The sequence below is a fragment of the Nomascus leucogenys genome, chromosome 4, assembly GCF_006542625.1.
Source record: "Nomascus leucogenys isolate Asia chromosome 4, Asia_NLE_v1, whole genome shotgun sequence".
NCBI classification, from domain to species: Eukaryota; Metazoa; Chordata; class Mammalia; order Primates; family Hylobatidae; genus Nomascus; species Nomascus leucogenys.
Window position 1 is genome coordinate 38,056,370 of NC_044384.1, and position 15,890 is coordinate 38,072,259.

Below are 15,890 nucleotides of genomic sequence, written 5' to 3' on the forward strand. Positions count from 1 at the left end.
CTATTACATTGTTCTAGAGATTAAATGAAATGATGACATAAATTTCTTAGCAGAGTATCTGATATACAGCACATGGACAATAATGTGTATTGATTTTGATTTATAACAGCATTTGATGATTGTGATTTTATGGACATATTGTGATTGGCTACTATACAGAAATTTCAGTGCTAAAAGTTTTGAGGAATAAAGTATCCTCTGTCTTCAGAGAACTGACTAACTTGTGAAGGAGCTAAGAAATACAAATAACCAACAATATAAAAGTAAAATATTTGTTACTGAAAAGATGGTACAAGCCGGGGTATGATTAACTGTCAAATATCTTATGAGTTCAAATAAAGCAAAGAACCAGCAAAGACTTGTGATTCTGTGATAAACCAGGCTTTATCTTAGAAATATATTTTTGGAAGATGGCAGCAAGAAACATTTCACCTCTCACAAGTATCAGGGATTCTTCCTCAAATGTACAGAAAATGAATAGTAGTTTTTCCCCTGGTTAAAGTCTAAGAATGACAGATGTCCAGACTGGGATGTCTGTCATTACCACGTGCTGATGAAATTGGGCCCTTCATATAGAATTTTAGTTTATTTTGGGCACTTTGTAGGGTTGGTTTTCAATGACTGCTACTACAATTCTGGCCATTTCCACGTGGAAGTCATTCCACAGTTGAATTGACTCTTGGTTAGGAGCTCTTCTCTTGCAATAGGGCTTGTATTTTCTTTTTCTGAATCTCATTTCATTGTTCTAATACCTCTCTGGGTGACATAGAGCTATTTCCCACCTCTTCTGGCACTCGTGATCTTTCAATGTTGTCCGTGCTCCCCTCTGCATCACTGCCACCCTATCTCAATGGCTTAGCTCTGGTATTAGTATAAACTTTCCAAATTCAAATTCCAAATCACCAGGTTACTTTTTAAGACTGTGAGCTGACAGAAGTTGGGAGGGAACAAGAAATGGCTGTTGATATAGAATAGTAAATTGCAAGCCAGCAGAGGTGAATGATTTGTGTGTGTCTGGTGTACTACCTGCCATCTTGCCCGGCTGGTGAGGAGGCGAGATACGGCAGGAATCAGCAAGAGACCAATTAAAGTCTGACCTCTTAGCCAGCACGGGTTCTGGCTGCAGGTATCTGGGCAAGGTAGGTGGCCTCTAACTACTTCTCAACCTATGCACCTGGTTTTGAAGCTTCTATTCCGAGGTTAGATGAAGACAGGGTGGAAGGGCATACTGGAAAGAAACCGTGGCTTAAGAGTAGTTCTCAATAACATGGCTCCCTTGGAAGCTGACCGTGAGGATGACTAAAACCTTCTGGGAAAAAGAGTGAGCAGAAGGGACTGAGAAGAGAAAGTGCAATGGAGCAAACGGGGTATTGTCAATTTGTTTTAGAGAATGAGAGGAAAGAATCTTCAAGGACAAAAGGTAAGAAGCAAAAGGGAAAATGAATATACACTCTGCAAACACACCACGCCACACACACATACACACATACACACATAGGTGCATGCTCACGCTTACTCACCTTCTTCAGAGGGGTTCTCTGATGTTCTGTGCAGCAGGATTGACAGGTTCCTGTCTGCAGGCTCTCTTTGTCCTCCAGAATCTGTCAAACAGGCAGTTACGAAAAGGTGCTTTTTTGGGATGACAGTGTTAATGATTAAGGATTTTCTTGTTGAGTTTAGCTTTCCTGACAAACTGGTGTTATCATAATTAAATGCACAAACTTTCCTCCTACTCTTCAAATTATCATTACCTGAGGTTATTTTTTTCTGTTTGCTTCAGTTTCTCCTGACACCTCTCCTCTTAAACCCCTCCCTCCAGGGAAAAGTTCTGCAGGATTCAGGATTTCTTTTTCTTTTTTTTTTTTCCCTCTGAAAAACTACCTTGTTTCCTCCGTACTGCTGAACAGAAATGTGATTGTTATGTGTCTTCAACTTTATTGCACTAGAGATGTCACAGGCTGTCCTGGGCACTTAGAGTCAAAGGTGAGTATTGTGCAAGGCTACTCTCAAGTTTTCTGAAATCACGTGCTTTGACTCTAAGAGCTTCAGTCTCAGAGTTATTTAGTCCTTCATTTTGAATCTATTGACTAGGCATGTTATAGCATATAGCATATAGCTATATTTGCATATATATAGCATATATGGGTATCATCATATAGGCATGATGATTCTTATTATAATTTAAAACAAGGATCTTATCTTCAGTTATTTCATTCTTCAGACTCATTTCCAAGTACTTTCCCTCATGCTCCTTTTGGTAGAATGAGGATGGGTTCTGGGAAGACCAAACATTCTGGGCCCCCGGCCTTTGCTCATTGTAGTTTTCTGATTCCACTAAGTGCATCCCTATTCAACCCTGTCTCAAGTCCCAAATCAAGGTCCATCCATAGGTTCATCACTTCTAGAAAGCCTTCTATGACTCTCTGCCTAGTTTTATTCTGGAAGACTTTGTATCTTCCTATTTGTTTATTTATAATTGACTTTTTTTTAAAAGAGTAACTTTATCTTGAAAGGAAAAATCGAACAGAAGGTACAGGTAGTTCCCCTCCGTTGTTCCCACAAGTGCACCCCATTTAAAAAAATTATTCAGAACACCATCGCATTTTTTGAGCTTTCACCTGTGTGTGTGTGAGTTTTGTCTTCCTCCTAGGGAGGGTAGGAGTCCTGTCTTCTTGCAGAGTGCCCAAGGTGATACTAGTGCATAAGTAGTGCTTAAAAATGACATGTTGGTTGATAATGCCATTGCTTTTTCTTAGTGGTAGAAAAGGTGAAAAATTATAGTACACTGTTATCTTTCTTGTATCTTGCTTTCCGATGTTTCTATTGTTTTTATGACACACTGGAAATAAAGAATAAATGGCTAAAATGTCCACAATGCATGAAAACTCTATCCATATTTACTCTCAGGGCAGACTATAGCCCTCATCTTGGCTAATCATTTGAAATAAAGTACTGTTTGTCACAAGAGTACATATTGCACAAGAAATTATGTGTTTGGTTCTCTTCAGATTTGTCTCTCCTTTCCTAGTTTCTGGGAAAGGAACTTCAACTCATGTTAGAGGGATTCCTTTGTATACCAATGATTATGATAAATGAAATGAAAAATTTCAAAAAGTCATCTTGATTTCTGCTTTCTCACTTGAATAGGCAGCTTAAATCTATTTAAGCACAGAATGGGAAAAAAACTCACCTAAGAACCTATGACTAAGGATATTGAAAGATAACTAATATGATTCCCTCACAAAAGTAGGATTAGAAATGAGCTATTAAAAAATTTCTGAATCACATGCACCAAAAGGGGCAACATTTTTTCTGTACAGACAGCTCTTTTTTTTTTTTTAAGAGCAGGAGTTTGTGAAGTAAGTCCTTAAAATCACATCTGTTCACCTTATGTGATGAGAAGAACAGGCAACTTCTGAAACAGGGTAATTGAAATGGAAATACATTCAAATAAATGGACTCTGGAGTTCCACCTTGTTCTAAATAACCTCTACTGTAAATGATCAGCTTATTTGAAAGTATGATGGGTGGGCTATCGGGGCAATGCTGTATCTGATTTTTTTTCTAGTCATTAGTCTATCCTCCCTTTTCATTCAACCTTTTGGAGTAAGGTCTTACACTTAGGGCAGAACAGGGGATGGGGGAGCTGAGCCTTCAAAGGACACTCTGCATGTGTTTCTAATGGGTTTTCAAGTGCATCCTGCTCCTCCTGGATTATGTCTCTATCAGAATACCTAGATTTGAAATTTGCTGTATTATTGTGAGGTGGTCAGAAACCAAGGAACGCCATAAGTACTAATTTGTGTGTAAGAGGAAAATAAATTTGAATTTTTCCTTAATCAAGAAAGCCAAGTGCTCAGCACCCTGCAACACTAACAATTACAACTTGACTAACACAGGTGCGAATATAGCTGAGCATGGCTGAGCTGCATGGGAAGAAAGGGTAGGTTACAATGGTATGTATATATCTGTGTATGATCAGCTCAAATTTTCCTTTCTAACCCTCTGACACACTTTAAATCAGCTTCATTTTATTTACTTTGATCTGTACATTGGACCTGTCACCTGAATTGCCTCTTTTGCTCAGTTGAATGCCCTTTTATCCATTCTTTCAAACAGAAGGTAAAGAAAACTCCTTCTTCATTGAAAACATGATATGTTTTAGGCATTGTGCTTGGAGCTTTACAAACTTTTTCCTATTTTATCCTTTTAGCCACCCTAAAAATATGAAGTAGTTCATTCCCCATTTTATAGTTGGAAAATGTGAGGTTTAGAAAGGATTGAACAAATTGTTCAAGTTCCTACAGCTCATAAGTTGTAGAGTCAGGATCCCAATTCTCTATCAAAGTTCAGTCATGCTCTCCTTTTGCCCTAAATCCTATGTATATTTATTTATTCATGGATTTAGCTAGATTTTTTAGCTCCTGAACAAAAATACTTGCCTGCTCTTTCTCCTTTCCTGCTTTCTTCCCTTCCTCCTTCCCTCTTTCCTTTAAATTATATGCTGGTGGCACAAAATTGAAACAATCTAGAAATATACAGAGTCAGAGTTTCAAGTCTCTTTTACTTTCTTGCCCCATTTTTTTTCCTCCATCACTTGGGGTAACACTTTGCAACTTAGTGTGTCTTTCCAAACATCAGTCTTTCCAAACATCAGTCCATGCATGTAGACAAATACACACACACACACACACACACACACACACACACACACACACACACACTGTCTTAGGCTGGGAAGTCCAAGATGCTAGCAGATTTTGTGTCTGGTGAGGGTTTGCTTTCTCATAGATGACACCTTCTATTTGCATTCTTACATGGGGGAAGGAATGAATGAATTCCTTTGAGCCTATTTTAAGGATTCTAATCCCATTCATAAGAGCTCTGTTCTCAAGACCTAATCACCTGTTGAAAGGCTCTACCTCTTAATATCCTCACTTTGAGGGTGAGATTTAACATATGAATTTGACGGGGGGTACTATAGCACAACACATCTCTCTCTCTCATGGAATTATACCACATATATTTCTATGAAACTTTATATCTTTTACGTAAATCTGTTCTAGTTATTTGGCTACATAGGAAATTATCCCAGAACTTGGTGGCATAAAACAATTATTTGTGATGTTCATGAATTCTGTGGATCAGATATGTGGAAAGGCCACAAAGGAGATCTTCCTGTGCATGGGTGGATCCCATCCATCACCCACAAATCTTGTTGGATGGGATCTGCTTTATCTTTTGAATTTGTCCATTTGTGTTTATTTTGTGAATTGTTCACGAATACATTTTGGCCCTTATTTGAAAATTCCACATTGTGGAGGGTGTGTGTCTACTTCCCAATATCTGGAGTTTGAAGGACTTGAAAGCTGGAAGCTGGAATCATCTGAAAGTTGGTTTACTCACGTGTCTGGAGAATGATTATGGCTGTGGGTTGGGGGATTTAGTTATTCTTCATGTGGCCTTCTTTATTTGGTCTCTCTGTGTGGGCTAGCTTGGGCTTCCTCACAGGATAAAGGTGGCTTCTCCAGATTGTGTACCCTGAAAAAAGAGAAAGCCAGGTGGATGCCATATCTTCTTTCATAACCTAGCCTTAGAGGTCATATAGCATCACTCCCACCATAAACTATTGGTTAGAAGAGTCATGAATCCACTCAAATTCAAAGGGAGAGAACATAAACCCCATCTCTACGTAGGAGGAAAGTCAATTATATTGCGAGGAAAGCATGTGGAATGGAAGATATTTTTGCCTACATTTAGAGAAAACAAATCTGCTACAATAGCTTAGATGTATTTCCATATCAGTTCAGAGCTCTGTAAAGTGTTTGTAAATGGTTATATAGTATTCCATCTTACCCATATGCTGTAATTTATTTGACCTTCTGCCTATTAGTGAATATTTTGATGGTCCCCCTTTTTTGTCAGTATTAGAAATGCTGCAGCATATATCTTCGTTCATGTAATTTTGGGCATCTGTGTATTTCTGTAGACTTGCGTCCTAGAAATAGAATTCTGGGCCAAAAGCTATACATATCAGATAGTATAAAATTGCCTTCCATAAAAGCTGTACTAAACTGTGTTTCCACAGCGTATACAGGGCCTGTTTCTCTGTGTCTTCATAGGCAAAAATATTTTTGATTTTTGCGTATCCAATGTGCAAAACAGATTCTGGTAGTTGTTTTTAAATTTGCATTTCCCTGATTTCTGGAGTGATTGAGTCTTTTTCCTTGAATGTATATTCATTCAAGGAAATATTGTGTAGGAAAGATCTTCCTATGCATCAATCCCATCCATTGCCCACAAATTTCCTTGATGGATGGGATCTGCTTTATCTTTTGAATTTGTCCATTTGTGTTTATTTTGTGAATTGCTCACTAATACCTTTTAGCCTTTATTGAGTTCCTTTTCCTTTTTATTATAGGCTGAAAGAGGTCTTAATATATCATAGATATTAATCCTTTATTATCTATGTTCTATTTTTCTCCAAGTGTGTTACTTGTCTTTTAACTTAGTTCATGATATCTTTTGTCCTACAGAAGTTTGTAAGTTGCGTCACATAGTCATATTATAAAGACACAGGTTGTGGTGTGCTTTATGCTTTTTGGGTTTGTTCTTGTATAGGAAGATCTTTCCTACCCGAATATTTTCTTGTATATTCTTCCAATGTTACTCATGGCTTTGTTTTAATATTTAAATATTTAATCTGTTGATATTACATAAAAATGGGGAAAGTAAATAATGAGAAAAGGCCCTGAGCTCATGCCTGCTGGCCCATGTTTTCTCTCCAGTTCTACATCCTTAAATGCTTCATACCTTGACCAGCTTCATGTCATCTAAATGCATGTTTTTAATTTTCCTTTCAGAAATTAAATCTAGTGGTTAGAATGGGAAATGCTTTTGCTGATGTCTTTAAAGGTTAGGGATGTTAGCATACTTATTTAGCATATGTGAATCTTTATCAGAAGCTGGCTGGAAGAGGACAAGTTTATCAGAGTAAGAAAGGTGCTCAGTAGCACTTCAGGAATTCCTCTGCTCATTAACCACATGCTCCAGGTCTGAGTTATCTTTTACCTGCTTTGTGCTAAAAATAGAATGCCCTAATTCCATTCTATAGTCCCATTTTACTGTTCTGAGTTATTCTTTCAGTTTTTCTATTGGCATCAATAGGCTCCTGAGAGAATCACAAAGAATCTTTAATAAGAGTGAATGTCTAATACTAGGATTTAAAAAATTGTTTCTAATCAGGGAAACAAGAAGCCAATTTAGTTGAATGTGAATGTCATTAAAAAAAATCTCCTGAGGAATGTTACTGCTCTTGCATCCCAGGAAAGCTGGTGTCACCTTCATAAGCCATACTCATTCCACAGTAAAGCTTGGACTCCTCCAGAGACAAGGCAGGTGGTTGAGTGGTAATCATAGCTATGGATCTCCTAGTAAGTACTGTATGCCAGAGGTTTCACATATATGTTCAACTTTTTCAAGTAGTCATTAATATCCCAAATTTTCAGATTCAACAATTGAGGCTCAGAGGCATTAAGAATGTGTCCTAAATCATGTAACTAGAAAGTACCAGAGATAAGACATAAATTCAGGTTTGTCTAACTCCAAAGCCCACTACCTCCCATGCTGCCTTCCATACTTATACATTCAGAAATTGTTACCTGACATTAATAAACACAAAACCAACAAGCAATACCTACTGCACACACTGCATTTTAAGCTTTTTACATATACTAACTCAGTTAATCTTTATAACTCTATGAGATAGTTATAATATCCACTTTCTGATGAAGAATCAGAAATTAAATAGCTAGACTAAATTTTCCTAGTTAGTAAGTGGTGAGGTTGGGATTCCAAAGATGCTATTGTCCAGAAATATAAATGTGTTTAAAAGACTTTGGGTTAACTGGTGAATTATAACTCTGTAAACTATTTTTACAGGGATGTTGATCTTGAGGCAACACTGTTGTGCTGTGCAACTGTCACCATGTTCCCTCCACATGCCCTGCAGGGCTACTTTTGGAGGCAGAGTTCTGGCCTGGATGGATCCACTTTGCCAACACATGCATTATTAAGTTCTAATCTTAGTAATAAACCTCCACAGAGGAGTCTGGCTAACTCACCTACAAATCTGCTTCATCTTGAGCAGCAGGATTCCCACCCCATCTGAAGTATCTAATTAACCCGCCAAGTCTTCTCACTGTGACCAGATGAACACAGGCTTGGCAGAGCAGAGAAGCACCTCCAGCCTGTTGAAATGCAGGAAAGAGGTTGGGCACCCTGGAAAGGCCTTGTTTGGAGGTCAGCAGAATTATTGGTGAGAAATTTCTCTAACAGAGGGAGGGAATTTGGAATTCAAAAGTGTCTCCATTCCAAGAGCACACGTGCATGTGTAAGGAGATAGTGTCCAGTCAGGGCTAGTGGCTTAGACACCCATTTATAGCCTCAGCAGGAGAAAGTCTTGGCCCTGAGGCAACACTACTGCTGTCAATTAAACATGTAGAAGAAGCTGTGGAGGAGCCATTATATGATGTTGCTTCCAGGAAAATATATCCAACTGTGGACATCTGGATCCAGAAAGAGTTCTGGAAAAAGTTCAGAAGAAGAGGGCTGAGTCTGAGAGTGACAGGAGCCATCATTCTGTGGCCTTAGCCCCATTATTAGAATTATAGTCTTTTAAAACTAGAATGACTGCAGCTCAGAATTATCCACTCAGCCCTCTCATTTCACTGATGAAAAATCAGGAGTTCCAAAAAAAAAAAAAATGAATAGGCTGCCTGTGTTTGTGTAGGAATTAAGTGGTAAAACCAGACATAGGATCCATCAAACACTCAACAAATACTTGATAAACTAGCAGCTTTTATAAGTGCATACAGTAGGATTAACTCTGTTCTCCATAATTCTTCTGTTGTTTTAAAAATTAGAATCCTACTAATTATAACATAAAAATTATTGTTTAAAATCATTTTCCTGTGGTATAACAAGTTTGTGAAGTATTATATGATTTCTTAAAGATTAAATGATGTCTGGTGAAATATCTGGGTGAAAATGTATTGTCTATTTTTTTTGAGGATTTTTAATTCCTACAGAGCATAAAATAATTTGGTCAACTGGAAAGTCTGATTAACTAAAACAGTTCACTCCAAACAAATTGTGCAAACAATGAGGAGTTTGTTAAATTCTGAAGCGCTGAGATTTCCTGTCAGATGGAGTATGAACAAGATGGAACAAACATGGAAACCTTGCAATATCCTCTTCCTTACACAAAAACTTCCTCAGATATAACCATTGGCATTAAAAAATACAATATGGCTTTATTGAATCTGCTATAAATTTGGTTCTAACAAGGGGCCAGACTTTCTTTGGGTCAATGAAGATAGAAGTCAGCTTCTCTCTCACATGAAAGTCTAAGCTGATCTGGGAGTTTAGACTATCCACAAATCTGCAAGGTGCCTAGAATGATTGGGACAAGTCCCTGTGGCTGGGAAATGTTATTGGGAAAGGCTATTTGTCACTGTACACAAGGTATCTCTTTCATCCACATATTTCAATACAGTCATCTATATTCTTATTACTGCCATAGGAATGGGCTTTAACTTTCTTTTAATAGTATGACCCAGAAGTTGCCAATATCTATTGCATTAATGTCCCATTTCCCAGAATTTAGCCATGTGGTTGGGAAATGCAGTTCCAGCTAGATGGCCAATTGCCCAGCTGAAAAATCAACTATAATGTAAGAAGAAGAGAATGGATAATGACGAACCACTGGCAGTCTTCCCCATAAGACTTTAAATAAATAAGAGTTACGAGTAATTTCTTTCTCTCCCTTTGTTACTGACAGGTTTTGCGAGCAGACCCTAATAGTTTTCTGTTAGCATGACGGAGATATTTATGCAACTGACACTTATTCTGGTTCCGTGGTATTGAGTTCAGAATGTACAATATGCAGGTCCCTAACTGCCTAGCCACCAGCATCATACCAAAGCAGCTACCACTAATGGGGGATTTCAGTTTTACTATATAGCAGACTTTGTCATTGGTGAAAGTGTCTCTCTGGTTCACTCTCAGGCTCTGCTTTCTCTATCTCTGTCCTCAAGGTGCTCATGTCTAGTGAAGCTTTACTCTCTCCTTTAGAAACCTTGACTCATCTGAGCCTGCTCTTGATGTCAATTTGCACAGATTTTTATTCTTATTAAAGAGTGGGTGGGAGGAGACTCACACAGCATGACTTGGGTAAGGACATCTCCGAGTTCATATGTTCCTGGGGCTATCTCTTCCAGTTGTTCTCTGGAGCAAGCTTCTTCATAAATTCCTAGGGCAAGGCTCAGTCTGCATGGCTCCGTTCTGTATCCTCAGTGTTTAATCCAGGATATGCCATAAAGCAAATACACAGTAAATATTTGTTTATTGAATATGTGGTATTCAAATATAAGAAACATTATAGGGGCCACCCTGGAGCAGTATCAGTGCCATTTAATATAACTTTTTCTTTTTGAACAAGAGTTAGATGTCAAAGATCCTAACATTCCATTAACATAGATGTTGGATTTATTATAGATAGGTCTAAACTTTGCTAGAAGCCTGTTTATAGGAATATGAGTTTTCAGTGTTCTTTGAGGAGAATTGCAGACAATCCAGTGCTTTGTTGACCTCAACGTTTAGGCAGTAATAACATTTGAACTCCTAGTTGATAAATCAGAATTATACAAATGCTGATATAATAGATTTTAATGGATGAGTTTTCATTGAAAAAATATTTTGGGATTAAACTCAGTTAAGCCAACTTAATGCCTTGGTCAATTTTCTGTATGTGCAATTAAACTGTTTACTCTTTTCATTTTTATCCAATTTTATTTTATGTAATTAAAATTATTTCATTCAGAAACAATTCTTCATGATAAAATGTAGAAACATGATTTGATTCATCAATCATCTATATAAAATGTTACAAGAATGCTTCTACCAGTCTTTATTTTCTTTCTTGATAGTTATTTATACTAGGTCCAATTGTCCTAAATCAGATTCTACAGATCAAAATTTGGGCAAGAAGATTAGATAATTGTGTCAATTTCAGTCAATAACATATTTTTTTTCACAATGCAGTTTTAGCCATTGCCACTTTCATTTTGCAATGATTATTTCTTCGAAGTCTAAAATTCCTAAGTCAATTTTTGCAGTTTTGGAAGTTATTAACATGATGGGATTCTTCAATTTTTCTCTTAATTTTGTTGAGTGCTGTTTTAGCTTTTCTCAACTTATCTCTGTTGATTATTTCTTGCAGTACTTATTTATTTCTTGGAATAAAAAGCCATAATTGGTCAAAGGCCTTGTAAGGTGCAGTCAAATGATGGGGTTAAAATGACCATGCTCTGCTTCCCCCAGAAGTACCTCTTTAATGCTTTGGTGGAGAAATGGAGAGAGCCTTTCCTGCAGAAAGTTTATAGTAATTATCACTTTGTGAATTTGTATTGAATTATCCCTGAAGACAGAACTAGGATGAGTATGACCCAGGAGACACTTTAATCTCAAAATAAAAAAACATGTCTATCAACTAAAATGGTCTCAGTTGAAATGGAGTAGGTGAACTGCTCCCTAGTATTCAAACAAATATGGGGGAAAATCTGTTAGAGATTCCATTAGATTTTCTAAACAATCTGTCATAAGTCCCTATCAACAATATTTTATTTATCAATTTATATTCTATCTCATACAATAATACGGTTTAATGGCAGATGTGAGTTTTCTCTTCTTTAGCCTTCATATTTCTAAATGGTAGAGAACTCATTGATTTAATCATCTTTGTCAATGTAAAGAACTAATTGGCTTAATCTATTTTATTTTTTGGTCTTTCATGATAGATCCTCCTTTTCTCTCTTGGTCCACTTTGTCTTACCCCAACCAAATTCTCAAGTCCGCTTCCTGAGTCTCTGAGAATGCTGCACCCTCTGACTACTTTCACTTGGGCTTCCTGGCTCCCCTGTGGTTCATCTTCAGGATTCTTCATCTTCCAGTGTCTCTAAGAAGCCAGTCCTGGTTCTCTGAAGGTGAGCTGTAGGTCTTCAGTGTCATTCAGATGTTTAGTAACAAGTGGCATTGGCTCATCTGGATGGCTGATGGATTTTCTAAAGTTTTATTATAGATGCATTGATGAAATACAGATGGACCAATATAACATGCTTTGTCAGAATGATACAAAGAATTTTGTGTGGTCTTTGAGGTATGTGGCAATCACACATACACACAAAATCCTCACATACAGAAAAAATTTTTGAAAATTTATAATAAAATTGAGAAACTCTGGCTAAAACTATGGTCCAGAGAGAGGGTAGTTGAATCCTAAATTTCCTGATAGATCTCAAAGAACAAAAGTGAAGAGAAATTCCAGGCAGCACAGGATGTTTTTTCACTCCTGTCACAGATATTTACTGAGTACTTATGATGTGTCAGATGCTAAACTAATTACTGGGGAGGCAGAAATGTACTAGACAGATGCAGTTGGGATTTTTATAATTCTAATTGGGAGAAACCTCTGCATTCCTCCTGTTTTCTGTCACCTATTTATAATACTCATTGTGCCTCTAGCTCTATCTTGCATGTAAAATATTATTTTGTCATGAAAGAGCAAATGGAGTTGCCTAGGGGAAGGGGAATGGACATAATGACCTCTGAATGCTCCTTCCAGCCTGAGAAAACCACGATGCTCTCCAGCCCTCTGTGATCTATGAATCCCGAAGAGCTGATTACCTTTCCCTGGTTTTCTCCAGGCTTATTCTGGAGTTGGGGCTGATCCCCTTGCAAAGCTTGCAACTGACAATCATTGAATAATGCTCCTTTGCTTTTAACCTGGGGTTGCTCACTTTAAAAAATGGATCTGGAAATTCATATGGGGGGATTATATGTGTATATTTTCCCTTGAAGGTGGTAACATATGGAGCAATAATTATAGAAGATTTTCTTCCATCATTACCGTATTTAACACTTTTTTTTCACATGGAATATTCATTTCTATCTTGGCCAAGACTCAATGTTTTCTTTTCAAATGAGTAAACCTTTGTTGAGTTTTCATGTACTGTATGATATAGGCTTAGCTAATCAGCTTCACCCAGCTCCTATATCATAACAAAATGTTGCTTAGAACAACTCAGTCTAGTGGCATTGATGATGAAGCTATTGGATTTAATGGCCTCATTTCAGATTTACCCTTTCAAACTACAGTTTTGATGTCTGTGACACTAATCATTTTTCTTCTCTCCTATCCCTCTTTCTCCTCTTCCTCTTAAACCTCCTCTCCTCTTCATTCTTCTTCTCTTCCTCTTTGTTCTTACTGCCTTTTCTTCTTTCTCCTCCCTTTTTGCTAAGTCACATGGCAGGCAGTCATGACATCCTTGCTGATGATTGTCTTTAATCCATAAACCATGACAAACAATGTGAATTCCCTGATTCTTCAAACAGACTAAATTTGGGTCAACTCTCTCTAAGAGCTACAGGGTTTGTCCTATATCCACAAGTTTCTTACCCTCTCTCCTGATTTACTCCTAGTTCAGTTTCCACCAATTTGCAGAATCCTTTCTTTACTGCTCCAAATGGACTGGCATTGTCAAATTCTGCATCTCTGACTTCTCTGCTTTGCTAATCTGGCCCTTGCCATGTTCTGTACTGCACCGTTCATCAACTTTCATGTGGGTAAGATTTAAGGTATCTAGGGAAGAAAGGGGGAAAAAAACTCATTGGTGTGATCCTCTACCACATGTCAGGCAGTGTCAGGAACTTCACATAGATTATCTTCTTTAATCCTAACAACAACTGAATGTGGTGGATCTCATTAACCTATTTATTTATTTATTTATTTATTTATTTATTTATTTGAGACAGAGTTTCACTCTTGTTGCCCAGGCTGGAGTGCAATGGCGCGATCTCAGCTCACTGCAACTTCTGCCTCCTGGGTTCAGGCGATTCTCCTCCCTCAGCCTCCTGAATAGCTGGGATTACAGGTGTGCACCCCCACACCTGGCTAATTTTGTATTTTTAGTGCAGACAGGGTTTTGCCATGTTGGTAAGGCTGGTCTCGAACTCCTGACCTCAGGTGATCCACGTGCCTAGGTGTCCCAAAGTGCTGGGATTACAGTCATGATCCACCATGCCTGGCCTCATTAACCCCTTTCTAAGTTGAGAAAACTGAAGTTCATAGGGTGTGAGACTATCTGGACTTGAAACACAGTCTATTGACTCCAAAACAATTGCTCTTGTTCCCAACAAGTTTGCATACTACTAGAGGAAAAAGATTATTCTTTTGACTGGTTTTTATCTAGCATAGCACCTTGCTTATAGCAAGTATCTAAACATCCTTGTTGACTGTTTCTGTGTTCTCCAATATCCCAGTGGTTTCAAAATTTGGTACCTATTTAAAGAAACATCAATTAATTAATGCATTTAATGATTTTTCTGCATAATTTTAAAATATTCACAGATACACATTTTTGAGGTGAATATACTGGCTATCCATAAAAATCAACATATTCTATTATTGAGCATAAAAGCATTATCACTGTTTTTTCTAGGCTTTGGATTATCTCCCTAAATATGTACATTACATTTTCTTCCTCCAGTTCTTCATGCTTAACTTCAATGAGTTTAAGAAATCTGTATCATTGTTAGAGATTTCAGGGTGTGGTTTTTGTGTCTCATTTATAACTCTAAACTCTTCTTTCTGGAATTACTGAAAGAAAGAGCTACACACAAACAATCACAGTAAGAATAGAAGACAAAATATTATTTTGTGGGTATCTAGGCTCCTACACCCTTCTTTTTCCAGTGTAATACTCTAAGAAAAGCTAAGTATGAATTGGGCCAATGAAGTCCTTTTTTCTTCCCCGCTTTTCTATGAATATCAAATGGTCAAACATTGTCAAGGTGATATTGTACCTAGGATATTTCCCAATTTTCTCCTTCCTTTCCCTGGTTATAGAAGATACAGTGAAAGAAGTTAGAGAAGGACAGGAGGACTGTTTCTGGAAAGCAGGCCCTGAATATGACTGCATAGCACATGACCCATGTGGAAAGTCAAAAAGGTAGGCAAGATACAGGATGGCTGGTTGGGCTGCAAAGGAACAAACCTAGTCCTGTAGGGTTTAGCACATGGAGCAGAAAGTAGGAATGCTGTCTCTACACCTGGACACTGAGGTGTAACACATGGTGACCTTGACCGCTAGTAAGACATTTCTAAAAAATGGCTTTATGTCTCTGACTCTTAACAATCAGACTGAGAGCTTCTCTTTCCTTGTTAGAAATTAATGAGGATGATGGACAGAGGCCTGGGTGAAAGTTTCCTTGACAATAAGTACTCATTCCAAATGTTCTTCGCTTGCTGAAGACTCCACTCAGAAAGTGAGGATATCTGGTGTTTCCCTGTCAACTTGCAGATCAACCCGTATTTATTTATTTATATATATTTTTTCCTGTTTGAGAAGGAGAATGGAGAAAGCAGCAGCTATTTTCTGATCCTTAGGGTGCAGCAGCACAATGACCTGGAATCATGGGACTTTTCCTGTCCAGCAATGAGCAGGTCACCCCATCCTGTTGCTCTCATCCCAGTCTAAGCCATCCCAGTATGGCCCACTGGGCTCGCCTTTGTGCATTTGTCATTGTAATACTGTGTTATGGGTGGTAGAAGGATAGGCAATGCTTCCTAACAGTGCATTAAACAGGGATCAGCCAACAGAGAAAATCAGCTAGACAAAAGTCAAGGAGAGAAAAAGTGGATTTTGGAACTGTGACTTCAAGAATTTGAAGCAGGTCTGAGATCCAGGACAGCCCGTCTAGTGCTTTCTCTTGTTTCTAGGCCTTGGTATTGGCCATGTGCCTTACGCTGTCTGTCCTTCTAGCTACCTTGA